A 14,676-nucleotide genomic window follows, 5' to 3' on the forward strand; every position below is an offset into this window, starting at 1 on the left:
GACAGGTGCTGGATTTGGAAATTCAAAAACACCACTTGGTATTGATAGCTACTTGTTTGGAGCATAGATTTTTTCAGTTCAAATGCCTGATCAAATGATAATTTATCTTTTTCTAAGGATTGTGCTCAATGCATTGTAAGTCTATGAAGCCAATGGAAATGAAAATCCCTGATATTATTAGGAATAGGTGATTTTTTGGTAACTTTTATTGTCCTAGCCATAGTGCTACCCCGATTTCACTCTGCCCCAACCCCCTTGGCTTACAGATCCTTGTCATATCTGGAAATAATTCAAATGAAACACAGGGCATAGTGTAGAAGAGAAAGTTTATTTCAGAGTAAAGTGGGAACCCTCAAGACACGGCCAAAGGGATCATCATGCTAATTTACATTTCAAGTACGCTTTAAACTATTTCTTATTTACAACAGATAAACTTTCTGACAGGCATTTTCTTGCCCAAGTAATTGACAAACCAATTTGAATTAAGTCATAAAAGAGGGGACAATGTTATATGTTTACTCTTTACCAGAATGCTTTATGCTAAATGATGAACTTATGATCTTCTAAAGACATTAAAATGTCATGTTTTCACCCAAGGTCAGGGATAAGATTCAGATACCATTTTCTGAGCAGTATTCAAATGCTTGCCAACACATTGTTGATTAAGAGTGAGCAGTCTGCTAACCCCATTAAGCTTGTGGGGATTGCCCACATTCTCTCCTCTGCCAACTTTGCTTCAGCCTTTCTCCCTCTCAGATACATCATCATTGCTCTTCCTGGACTCCTGTGGTTTGTCATACCCTGCATATCCTGTCGGTTGCACCAATTTTTAATGCCAAATTCTTTCCTGGGAGGCCCCTGTGCTCTCTTGGTTCCCAGGCCCCATGTTGTCCCTATGCTGACCCACAAAACCAACCCATGCATTATATTCTGGATTTGTACAGAGTTTATGATATCTGGAACTGAGCCTTTTCATATCCATGCTTGCCCAAGCACTTGCCAAGATGGAGACTTCCTGCCACCTCCCGGCTTCTTCTATGCCTGTCCTTGGACCCGTCCCCTCATTCAATTGAAGCTGACCAATTGAGTGGGAGGGTGATTATCTCTTCCCCTGTCTACCAAGTCTCTTAGGGTTCAGATATACAACTGTTGCTGGTTCTTTCAGAGGACACACCTATCCAACAGGAGTGTTGACTGGAAGTGTCCTCCAACCACTATGCCTGAAAGCTATAGTCATACCTCCTTCCCCTGCTCATCAAGAGGTTGAGGGGGGAGTCAGTTACCTCTCCCAACCAATCTATCGACCTTGGCTGCATGTGGAGAAGGGCTAAAGATACATAAGCTGATAACGCCATGAGATACCTCTCTCACCATTTTGTGTGGCTGTTGGGAAGTCACAGGATCTGTATTTGAGTGTACTTTCCAGCGCAACAATAAATGAGGGGAAGGTTCCCACTCTTCTGTAAATAAACGCCCACCCTATGCTCTGTTAGCAAGCTCAATAAACTAAGATTAAAAATAATAATAATAATAATAACAAAAGAACAGAGCTAATGGGAAACCTTCATTATTCCACCAAAGTTGACCTTATGTTGGCAAATCCTTTGGTCTTCAATTTTTTTTTTTTTTTTTGGACTTTTTGAGACAGGGTCTCCCTGTGGTCCCAGCTGACCTGGACTTCACTGTATGGACTGGGCTAGCCTCAAACTCACAGAGATCTGCTGGGCTCTGCCTCCCGAGTGCTGGAATTGAGTTACGTGTGCCAACAAGCCCAGATTTGATCTTTAATTTCTTACCCCTACTTTACCACCCTTAAACTTCATTTTATATTTATATATATGGGGTGTGTGTGTGTGTGTGTGTGTGTGTGTGTGTGTAACCTGCTTCAAGTTATTTCTGGAAAAAATGTGTTAAAAATGCCTTTCTTTGGAATAATAAAAATTTTCTTTAAAAAAAAAGTGAGCAGTCCATCTTCAATAAATTTCAAGCCTGTTAATATCTAACTAGCTACCTAGTGGCATAATTATCAAGAATATATTTTTTGAATGTTAAAAGTTGGCTGGGCATGGTGGCATGTGCCTTTAGTCCCAGCACTTGGGAGGCAAGGGCAAGCAGATCTCTGTGAGGTCAAGGCCAGCTGGGGGGCTACAGGGAGACCCTGTCTCAAAAAGACCAAAAAACATGGTTTTTATGAAAGCACTTAGGGCTGTTCACACAGGGATGACTTCATGGGTATGTGACAGCTGCAATTACACAGTCCCTCCCTTAAAAGGGCTTTCCCTAGGTTCCTTTGGCATTGTCTTAAAATTTTAACTTTTTAACAGGGGTTCCCAGTTTTCTTCTGGTACAAGTACCTACACATTATACCCCAATGAAACATAGCTAAAGAGTTCAGAAAGAAATCTTAAATAGAAAATTTGAATGTCCTATCTCAAGAATAAAACCCAATTGTCTACTAGTGACTATAGATTACATATATTTATGCTACTACAGGTAGCACTTACTACACATTGAAAAGTGCACACAACTTAGAAATCACATAAATTGTGACCCGGGAGCTAATTGGATTCAGCATTTAATGGAGTGAAATTTATTGACAGCTCACTAAAATGAATTAAGAGAAGCAGTAACCACAGTGTGTTAAAAGTAATAAAAATTTTTTCCTAATAAAGCTGCTTTAGGCTAGTGAGTTAATATGCTATCCTCAACTACTATTCTTAAATCAGTGAAGATGTGTCTATTTATTGAAATGTAGCTTGTTATTGTTTCTAGTTTTTATTCATACTTCAGAAATCAGGCACTTATTACATGTTGAAATTGAGCAGACAGCATCATGGCTGTCAGCTGACAGCACATGGAGAGCAAGATGCCTCCTGTCATCTCTGTTCTCAGGCACTTCTGATGCAATGTAAGCACAGGGACATGCAATCATCTCCAGATTCAGTGTTTTTACGGCTGAAATTTCTTACAAAAAGGTTTATGGGCAACTGTACTATTACTCACAGGGATAAGTGTCCACTTGAAAACTGTTCCTTAAGGACATTAAGGAACTATCCTTAAGAAATTTAAGGATCCTTAAAATTTTTAACTTCAAGAGGTTCCATGGTATAATGCTTAGCAAGCACTCTGGACTCAAACAAAAATATTTTGGGTGTTACCACAACTGATTCATAGCAGTGTGCTGTATATCATTTAAATGGTGCAATCCCTGCCCTGGTTTTTGCTAGCCTCTAATCAAAGAAATTCAAAACCACAAAAAGGGAATAAAATTGAAGAAGAAACCAAACAGTTTAAAAATGTAACAACAGGTATTATAGTCTGTAATCTGCAAATGCCCCAAACAGACAAACAGACAGGTGAGTCTAGAGAAGGAAAGGTAGATTTATTAAGGCCAGGCTACACTCTTTCCTAAAGATTCCGAGATTAGCACCGCGCCTAAGCACTCTGGCTCTTTTTATATTGATCATGTTGCTAGGCAAGCAAATAATACAGAAGCCACTCATTGAGCATTAAGCTTGAGCAAACATTATCAAGGAAATACATAAGAAAATACAATTTTCCGACCAAACCCCCCACCCGAACCATAGTACATCCACATGCCTTCCTCCTCATTCATAAACAAACATTATTGATCTTATTATTTACCTTGTCTTTACTGGTCAAAAAGGGGGTTTTGTTGTATAGCAATTTTATCCTAGAAACTTGATCTTTTAAAGTTTCCCTAAGTCTTCCAACCAGAAAGGGATCAGTTAACAACAATTACTATTTTGCAGAAGCAAGCCAAGCATAACCTACAGAAGCCATAAATCAGCAGTTAGCAGGAGCACTCTAGAATGCTCTGATCTGTTCCCAAGACAACCAGGGCCCAGCTGACATTCCCATACCCTAGGCCAGTTGCCTGATAAGTTCAGAAACTACAGTCAGCCTTAACTTTAACTTGGTATAGCTATGGTCAAGAAGGTACACTCTTACACAAGGGCTGAAGAAATGGCTCAGTGGTTAAGAGCACTGGCTGTTCTTGCTGAGGACCTGGGTTTGATTCCTAGCACCTACATGTCAGCTAACACCCACCCATAACTGCAGTTCCAGGGGAATCCAATGCTCTCTTCTGACCACCACGGGCATTGCACATCACAAGTGCACTTACATACATGCAATTCACTCATACACATAAAATAAAAATAAATCAAAAGAATAAGAAATAAAATGTAACAACAATCAGTGTTGCTTTAAGAAAACGTAAGAAACTATCTAAATGCTAAGGTTGAGAAATAAAAGTTTTTAAGTTTTGTGTGCATTAGTTATTGATTATGGTTAGGGAAGGATAGTCTCAAGTGATTTTTTAGATTTTATTTGTTTTCTGAATCATGGAACTTCCTTAAATTAACTGAACACAAGATTAATACTGTAAGCATCATCGCACTAATGCAACAACATTCACCCAGGTTCCTGTCAACATCTGCTGACCACTGTGAGATCTGAAAACAAAATATAAAATGGGTTTTCAGAAAGCCATGAACTCTGTGGCTACAGTTCTAATGTGATATTGGGGTCCAACTGAAAGACATGCCAATTAGCCTGATGGCAGTGATCGTTTCAACAGTACATAGGTATATCAACACAGAAAACTAAATTACCTAATCTCATTTTATGTGTCAATTATACCTCACTAAGGCCGAGGAAAGAAAACGTGCTAAAAAGTTCAGTCTTTGCTCCAACTATTTAGCTAATTGTCACAATCCTCCACTTTGTTTTATTAGTGAAGATGAATCCTTTAAAAGTTGATGATCTGGCAAAAGAATGTTTTACTCATCTTGTACTAAATGGGTACTGACTAATGTAAAAGTAAATTAATTCTGAAAAATGGAGCAGCAAGAGCCACAACAGCAGAAATCTGAAATGACTAAAGCAATTCGTCAGTCCTGTGAAAATCTGCTGTCCACAAATTCTCAAGGAACATGTCCTTCTGAGGGAAATAGTTTGCATCATGGCAAATGTAGGCCTGTAAAAATGCCACTTTATACGATACAGTAATTTTAACTGGGAGATATATAGTTTTTTGTAATACCATATTAAAGCATTAGTAAAAGTTCTTGCTAAAATCTCAGAAAGAAAGGATTCTAATTGTATCTACTTCCATTACCTACATAAAAGAGGTAGAAGAACAATTAAGATATGTGAATGTTTATATGTGTTTATATATTATATAAAGATTAAAATATTTTTCATATAAAATTTAAGACAATGAATTCAATTCTAGAATTGATACTTTCTGTCTCTTTTGTAAAAATTTTTATGAATATTTCCTAAGATTAACTCAAAGACATTAGAACATATCTATAAGGAGATACTCAAGGAACTAATTCTCGCTTGGCAGTTACTGCTTGAAATACCTATCTATGGCCACCCACCTAAGGACTCCTAACACAACTATTTTTTAATTCTGACTAAACAATATATTAGCAGCTGGATAATAATTATAATTATAGAAGATTATGGTTCCCTTCTTCAACATACTAATAGATGTGAAGATCACATCTGAAAATGAAGACAAAAAATTATACAAGCTACATTATGCACTTTTCTTGTTATGGGGACCAAACAGCCGACAAGTAGCAACTTAAGAGAAGAAGGGAAGGATTTATTATTGTCTCACAGCTTTTGTGGACAGTCTGTTGTAGTAGGGAAAGCAAGGCAGTGGGAACTTGCTCACATCTGGCTGGTTTAAGAAGCAGAAAAGGAGGAATGCTGGCAGTCCAGGCAATTGTCAACCCATCCACATTCAGGAGGGATCTTCCTACTCCAGTTAAAACCCTATACTCAAAGACATGCCCAGAGGCAAATTACTTAGGTGATTCCAAATCCGTTCAAGTTGGCCATAAACACTGGCTGTCACATAAATTTACAAAGAAAGGAGAATAGGGGAAGAAGGAAGTGGGGAAGAGGAGGTGAGCAGTAGGAAGGGAAGGAAAGAGAGTGGAGGGAAGGGGAGGTAATAGAAGGGGAAGCAAGGAACTGGGGGTAGAGCACAGTGGTAGAGCACTTGCCTAGTATGCACAAGGCCCTGAGTTTGATTTCTGTCATTGTGAAAAAAAAGACAAGATTTTTGTGCCTCTATAAAATTTTTTTATTATTTGTTTGGTCTGTGAAATATGGCATTAGAATTTTAAAGAATACTGCAGAGTGTGCCACTTTACCTGATTTCAAATTATAATACAGAGCTATAGTAATAAATAAAAACAGCATGGTACTGTCACGAAAACAGACACCTCCGTCAATGGAATAGAAACGAAGATGCAGAAATTAGTCCACACAACTACAGTTACCTGATTTTTATTGAATTTTTGTGTATTTCATACGCATCTTAGTCATTTTTATACCCCCTTCCCCATTGACACCCTCCCTAACCCCACACACACTGAATTTCGTAGATTCTGTCATTTATGTTAAGGCCTATCAAGTTGAATGAGTGCCCCTAGATGTTCCTCAGTGCAAGTTCATCCACTGGGGTCTAGTCAGCCTATCTAAAATCATTCCCTTAAAGAAGACCAGTTCTTCCTCACCAAGTAACAATCAGGTGCTCAATCAGGTGCTTCAGCTAGGATTGAGGACTGCTGCCCAATTCCACAGTTCTATGCAGGGTTTTGTCTGCTCAAGTTTGCATGGTCTTGTGTAGGTTCATACGGGTAAGGTCCCAGGAACCTGTAGGTAATGCCCCTGCCTCTTACAATGTTTCTATCCCCTCTTCCACAAAGGTCCTGGGTTCATTGCCCTCTGTTGCATGAGGGAGCGTCATTGATGAGAGTTGAGTAATGCTTGAGTATTCTCTCTGCCCCTTGTTCCACTATGTTCCATGAGTCTTAGGTTTACAGGTTCCATTGTAGATGTGACACTTAGGGTTGGGCATCTCATAGACACTTATTCTCTGTGTGTGACCAGTTGTGGAACTCTGTAATAGTCTCCATCTGTTTCAAAAGAAGCTTCTTTGATGAGTGCTATAAAAGGATATGATGCTGATTTTTGACAAAGATGTCAATGATATATATTAGGGTTCCAAACAGCAGAAGCTTCCCCCCTCCCCAACAGGGACCTATGGACTTTTGGAGCCTGAAAAAGGGAACTGAGCTGATAAGCACCTTGGCCTTTGAAGTCAAGGGAAACAAACTCTGCTGAGAAGCAGCCTGCCTTTCCTCTGATCTCCAAAGACAAGATAAGCAGATTCTACCTGTTAATCAGAGATTTTAGAAGCTGCTTAACACAACAGCTTTTCCCTTATCTTAAGAGGGAAAAAGTAAACACTTCCAGACCCAGATCCTGCCTGGCAGACTGAACGGAGCCAGGTTTACAAGCCCTGCTTTTCCTGCTTCCCCCTGCTTGATTTTTCCCCCAAACTCTCCCCCGTTCTGCACCCTAAAGCCCCCGTATATAAGTCCCAGCTCACAACCCGCAGACTGACATCTTTCCCTTCCCCAAGGGAAACGTGTCCCATGTGAAATAAAGCTGTGTCCCGCTGAGAGTTCTATCTGTGCCTTGGTGCATCCTCCATCCGCTCACTCTCCACCTCCGAACCTTTTTACCTATCAATATACATTGAGGAAAAGACAGTATCTTTAAGAAATGGTGCTGGGAATACTGAATCTCAACATACAGAAAAAAATGAAATTAAATCCTTATCTCTCACCCCACTTAAAACTCAACTCTGTACCCTGCCCATATGAATCTACAGCAATCATGTTACCATATACAAGACCCATGCAAACAATCAGACAAAACCTCAGCATAGAACTAGGGAAATGAACAGCAAGCCCCAATGTTAGCTGAAGAACTATTGCCAATGATTACTGCCAGGTGAGGGAGAGTTGGTAGTCTTAAAGGAAGAGACTCTAGATAGGCTGACTAGATCCCAGGGGATGAACTTGTATTGAGGGACATCTGGGTACAATAATTTGACTTGATAGGCTTTAACATATAGGACAGAATGCATAAAATCTGGTGGGGGGTGTTGGGGAGCCACACATGAGTTGAAGAAGTATAAATGCAATTAAAATTTTTTGTATAAAATGCACAAAAAAATCAAATTAAAAATATACATTAAAATAATTATAATAGGGGCTGGAGAGATGGTTCAGCAATTAAGAACACCGGCTGCTCTTACAGAAGACCTAGGTTCAATACCCAGTACCCACAGGGTGGCTTAACAACTGTCTATAACTATGACACCCTCTTCTAACCTCCATGGGCATTGCATAACATGGGTTCGCTTACATATATGCAGGCAATACACTCATACACATAAAGTAAAAATAATAAATAAAGTATTATTAATAATAATTCTAAATTAATCAAGAACCTAACCATAAGACTGCATATGCTAAAACTGCTAAAGGAAAATGTGGGGAATGCATCTCCATTTATAGACACAGGTAAAGACTTTCAATAAGACTAATAGCACAAAGAATAATACCAATAGACAAATGAGGTCTCCTGAAATTAAAAAGCTCTGTGCCACAAAAGAAACAATAAAGTCAGTGAATATGTAACTCACAGAATAGGAGAAAATTTTTGCCACTCATTCATCCAGCAAAAGATTAATGTCTAGAATTTACAGAGAACTCAGAAAGTTAAATATTAAAAAATAAACAGCCCAATTAAAAATAACCTATGGAACTGAACAGAAAATTATCAAAAGAAGAAATGTAAATGGCTAGGAAACACTTTTAAAGGTGTTCAATACCCTTAGCCATAGGGGAAATGTAAATTAAAAACTTCAAAGAGGTTCCATCTCATTGCTGTCAGGATGATCTTCAAAAATACATATGACAACAAATGCTGGCATGGATGTGGTGGACAGGAGCTCTTCCATATTGTGGGTGTTTAAACTAGTGCAGCCACTTTGGAAATCAGTCTAGAGGTTTCTTAAAAACTAGAAATAGTATTGCCATATGACCTAGCTTTGTCACTCTTGGGCATATGCCCAGTGGACTTTGTAGCCTACTATAGAGATATCTGTGTTTATTGCTGCTCTACTCACAATAGCTAGGAAGCTGAAGGAACCTAGATGTGTTGAATAAAATCTCTGGTATCCGCACACAATGGACCATTACTCAATTGTAAAAGAAAATTTAAATCACAAAATTTACAGACATATGGATAAAACTTGGAAATATTATACTGAGTGAGGTAACTAAGGCCCAGAAAGACAAGTATCTTACATTTTCTCTAATATATGAATCCTAGTCTCAAATAATCTCTTCTGTGTGTTCAACTTGGAGCACAAGTGGAAGCCAGGGAACTTGAAAGGGGCATTTGGAGGGCATGTTAAAGGAATGGTGATAGTAGATTAGAGGTAAAATGAAAGTAGAGAGGTGGAATGTTGGAGGTGGAAAGGCTTAAGCAGGGAGAGGCATGGGGGTGTGAGGAAAATCAAGGGATAGAGGGAAGGGCTCACTGAAAGGAAGGGTATATGAAGAACCATATAGACTGCTGTCTCACAATCCAACTTAAAAATTATTGGAAGGGTAGTAGACTGCATGTGAAATTAAAGAACTGGGGGGAGGATGCTTGATGTCAAAGGATTGAGTTGGAATGGGGGTAGTAGGATATGGTAGAGGAAGAAGAAGTGGGTGGGTTAACCAAAACCTAAGAAACATGAAAAAGCCTTATGGAGAGCCTACTAACTAGCAAGAGAATTCCAAAATACAACTTTAAAAAGAGGGAAAAGAGTTTGAATGGAATTACCCTGAGTGGATGAACAATATAGCTCCCAGACTACATGGATTTTTAAGTGAAAATTTTAGTGCAAGGTATGGGATATTTCCCTATGAGTTATTGATTAGGGAGGACACAGAGGTCTGCAAGATAGCACAGGCTATTGGCATTGCCCTTGTTTCCCTTCCATAACTACATGGTTAGAGCCTATTGCTGAAGACTCACACACTTAAGAATAAGGAAAAATTTAATAGAAAAAGTAGAGGACAGAAGAGAAGGAGAGAGGGAGGGAGAGAGGGAGGGAGAGAGGGAGGGAGGGAGGGAGGGAATAAAAGGAAGACAATAAAAGAAAAATACTGTTCATTGTTTTTTATTGGAATTGTACATAATTTGTGGGTTTTTAACTTTTGTACTTTGAGGTTTTGCTTTATTTTCTGTGCAAAAGCCTATTTAAAAGAGGACTGCTGGGTGACCTTATCTAAAGGAATGTTGGCAACTGATTGCTGCTAGATGAGGAGGAGCTGATCTTCCTAAAACAAGGAACTCCAGATAGGCTGACTAGACTCAGCAGATGAACAAGTACTGGGGAATGGCTAGGGGTGCCAACAACACAGGGGACAGTAACAGGGATGACAGAGTACATGGGCTCCAGTTGGGGTGGGGGAGGTGATGGAAGGGTGCCATTTGGGATGTGGGTATATAGATGAAGAAGATTGTTTGGGATAATCTGTATGAAATACATAAAAATATTAGTAAATTAAAATGAGTTATGTTTGAGGAACAAGCATAAAAATTTGCTTCATGTTAATTAGTAGAGGTGAAAAACATTACCATTGAAATCTACCTGATGACTTTATATCCATGCTCAGGTGCCAAGAATCTCAGAAAATAACCGACTGTGATTAATGATAATCAGATATATAGAAATTGGAGATTCATGTGCAAACATCTAAGTATTACTTGCATTAAAAATGAATTTTTCTGTATGAAACATTTTAAAATGAAATGAAGATCTTTTTAAAGGTTAAAACCTCATTCAATTTTATGTCTTATAGGTTTTATATTGGTTGCAATATTGTAAACTGTATTAATTCAACTGTGAACCTAAAAATTACAGCCACTTTTGAAAGAGATGCATCTTTGCTCTGGAAATTGTTATTGAATATGTCAATTCTTCTTCTAATCATGTGGTTATTAAATAAATAATAAAAAAATTTTAAAGAAGAGTATTGTTGGGCTGAATGCTCAGTGGTTAAGAGCACTGACTGCTCTTGCAGAGGACCTGGGTTTGATTCCCAGCACCCACATGGTGGCTAACAACTGTCTGGAATACCAGTTCCAGGGGATCCATCACCCTCTTCTGACCTCCGTGGGCACTGCATGACACACATGCAGGCATTACACTCATACAAAATTTAAAAAATCATAGAAAGTATTATACAGAAAAAAGGTTATAATTTCCTGTCTTCACTAGTGTCACTAAAATATAATTGTGTTGTATGGCAGCCCAGTTATTTAAAAAGAAATTAGGGATCCTGAGTGACAGAAGAGATCCTTGTCATCTTAGTGCATTGTAGCACATATGTCAACAGCTGTGTTGAGGGAAAGCCCCTCACACTGGATCTAGAAAACATTAGTGCACTTTTTTTTCCCTACATTAATTAAAAAGTATTACTATATAGAAGGCAAATTAGTCTTACCTTTCACATGGAACAGAAGTTCCCTCCACTGGCTATATGTAGTAACTCTAGACAGAGTTCAATATGCAGTTCCACTGATTGTGGACCAGAATTTTTTCTCTATTAACAGCCAACCATTGCACTTAATTTGTTTTATTACAGTAACATATAATTAGTTTTAATTTCCTTTTAAACTGAATTGCTGCAACACGTGTGGAGATGTTTATTGTTTTCACTTGTTTTCTCCTGCAGATAACCACACATCCAGTTGCTTCACCCACCCCTGTAAAGCTTTATGTGATTAATCCCTGACCTCTTTCAAGTGCTCTTGTACCAAGTCCTCTAAACCCTAAGTATTCCTGCCTATGCCTCATACTTACTGTTCTCAATGTCCTGTCTCCAGATACTGGACAGTACTTGGATTTTAGCTAGTGATGCTGTTTATGGAGGTCAGGGAATCTTTTGGGCCTGGGGTCTAGGTAATAAAGTGGCACTTTAGATTACAGCCCAGTATGCTTCTAGTTGAGTTTTCTACTTCCCAACTGTTGCTGAAATCTAACCAACGTGCTTTTGCTGTCACTTAGGTAAGCCACTCCTGATGCCTTGTCTTCCTCTCTATGATGGACTGAGCCACCTGAATTGTGAGTTCCCTTAAGTTGCTTTCAATCAAGAATTCTGTCACAGAGGCAAGGAAGGTATGATAGATTTATCTTTCATTTTTTTAAGAGTTCTTCTCACTTCTTTCCATAGTGGTTACTTTGCAATCCCACCAGCAGTGAATGAGCGTTCCCCTTTCCCCACATCCTTGCAGTATCTCATATCACTTGTGCTAGAGAGGTAGTCTTTGAGAAAGTCCTAAGTCCATCACATCCTAAGACAAATATAATTTCTTACTATATGCTAAATGTGGATCTTTATATTTCAGACAAGTATGCCAGTCATTACTCATCAAAGCTTTTTTTTCAACAAACAGAGACTATTACAGAGTTCCACAACTATCACACACAAAGAATAAGTTTCTGTGAGCTGCACAACCTTAAGTGACACATCTACAATGGAACCTCTACTAGCCCTAAGACTCATGGAGCATAGTGGAACAATGGGTAGACAGAATACTAAGGCATCTCTCAACTCTCATCAACAAAGCTCCGTCCCTCACGCAATAGAAGGCAATAAACAGAAGGCCACAATTGACCAAAGGGTAGAAAACTAAGAGACTGAAGAGTGTGGGTCCGTGGACAAGACTCATATATTAAAGTTCTCCCTCCCAGGGCTCAAGGACCATTGTGGAACAAGTCAGAAAGATTGTAAGAACGAGGGGAGGAAGTGCATCATCACAAGGAAACAGAGTCTTACAGGCTCCTGGGACCTTGTTCATATGAACTTACAGCAAAGTTGTCAGCATGTACAGACCCATGCAAATTCAATCAGACAAAAACCTGCATAGAACTGGGAAAATGGGCAGGCGGCTTGAACCTTGGCAAGAAACTATTGACAACTGATCACTGCTGAGTGAGGGAGAGTTGATCTTCTTTAAACTAGTGACACTAGACAGGCTGAACAGGTGCCAGTAGATGAACTCCCACCGAGGGATATCTGGATACACAAACTTGACTTGATAGACCTTAACATATATGACAAATGGATGAAGTCCTGTGGACAAGATATAGGGGGTGTAGACAGGGAAAAGGGGGCTAAATATGATTAAGATGTGTTGTATGAATTCCAAAAATGTTCATTAAAATATAAAAATATAATTTTAAAAAAGAAAAGTAATGCAAATGTTGTCTCCTTTCTTTTCATTATACTTATTAACATTTGAAAGTAACTTCATTTAGTGATATACTACCAACATGGAGGCTTCATAGTTAGGAAGACTTTGAGTAGCTTGCCAACTTCTTAATCCAATAGAACAACTAATAGAATAGTTCCTGGATGGCACATAATATATGTATATAATAAATGTAATTTATAAAATAAAATGAACCTACATACACATATACATACATACGCATACATATAGCATTCTTCTTGCAGCTATGAAAGAAATTCTCGGTTGATATCAATGCATATCATGGAGTGGTTTAGCTAAATAAAATATATATCACCATCTGGTGGTGTGCAATGCCAAGACCCTGTCTCACTTTTCCTAAGACTAAATACCAGCTCTAATACCTCATTTGTTGAACTCTTTCTTCCCTCTCTTGTTTCTGCTTTGTCTTTCCTCTTTTTCCTTGAATTTGCTCACCAAACTTCCTTCTTTCAGAGCCTCATAGCACAACGCTAAGCCATCAGCAGCAAATAGTTTACAGCTCCTTAGCATAAAAATTGTATTTCATTCCATTGTTTTTGCACAGAAAATCTCTTCTGATTGCTAAATTTGGTAGGCTTTTTCCTGTATATTCTCCTATTTGTTTCTACTTTCTATAATACCAGTCACTACATTGTGAGTTTTGAGTGCCCATCTTTCCATTTCATCAATAAGATAGGGGCCATTTTATCATATTATTGTATCTGTCAGGCAGTCAGATGCACTTATTCCAGGAATGAATTAACAGTCGTAACTTGCCTTCCAGATGCCTTACCATCTTGGCCATTTTCCTTTGTGTTCTGTATTTCATCATTGTCCAATTGTATAAAGTAGAACTCAAATTTGATTTGTATTTATGATGAAATCTCACCTTGTCCTGACCAATATGAAGACAGCAAGACAATGGTCTTATATTAGTGTAATCTCTGACATATTTGGGGATATTATGCTTCTCAATTTAAAAATCTAAAAGTATTATCTGCCAAATCTGTGTTAAACCAACAACATTCCAGATGAGATTATCCCACCCACCCTTGATCTGATCAGTGCTTTCTATTTAGTTCTATTCACACTACCCTCAGCAAATAGACTATTTTCCCTCAAAACTAAGTTTCAACTATAAGAGACTGCAGCGTGCGTGTGTGTCCCTGGATAGAACTCCTATATCAAACCTCTCCCACCCAGTGCTGAGGGACCATCATAGAAGAGGGGGCTGAAAGAAAAACTCTAAGAGTCAGGGTTGATCCATGAACATACAGAAGCAGAGGCTTTCAAGACACTGGAAGCTTGCACATATGAATTTATGGCAATGGTGGCCTCGAGCATAGGACCCATGCCAACTCAATCAGATAAGGGCCCAGAGTGGAACAAGGGAAATGGGTGGCAGGTCAGCCCTAGTCTGGGACCTATTGGAGAGCAATCTGGCTGAGGGAAAGCATGCTTTACCAACAATCTCCAGATGGGCCAACTAGACTCCAG

The sequence above is a fragment of the Nannospalax galili genome, unplaced genomic scaffold, assembly GCF_000622305.1.
Source record: "Nannospalax galili isolate Female #2095 unplaced genomic scaffold, S.galili_v1.0 scaffold96, whole genome shotgun sequence".
Taxonomy (NCBI): Eukaryota; Metazoa; Chordata; class Mammalia; order Rodentia; family Spalacidae; genus Nannospalax; species Nannospalax galili.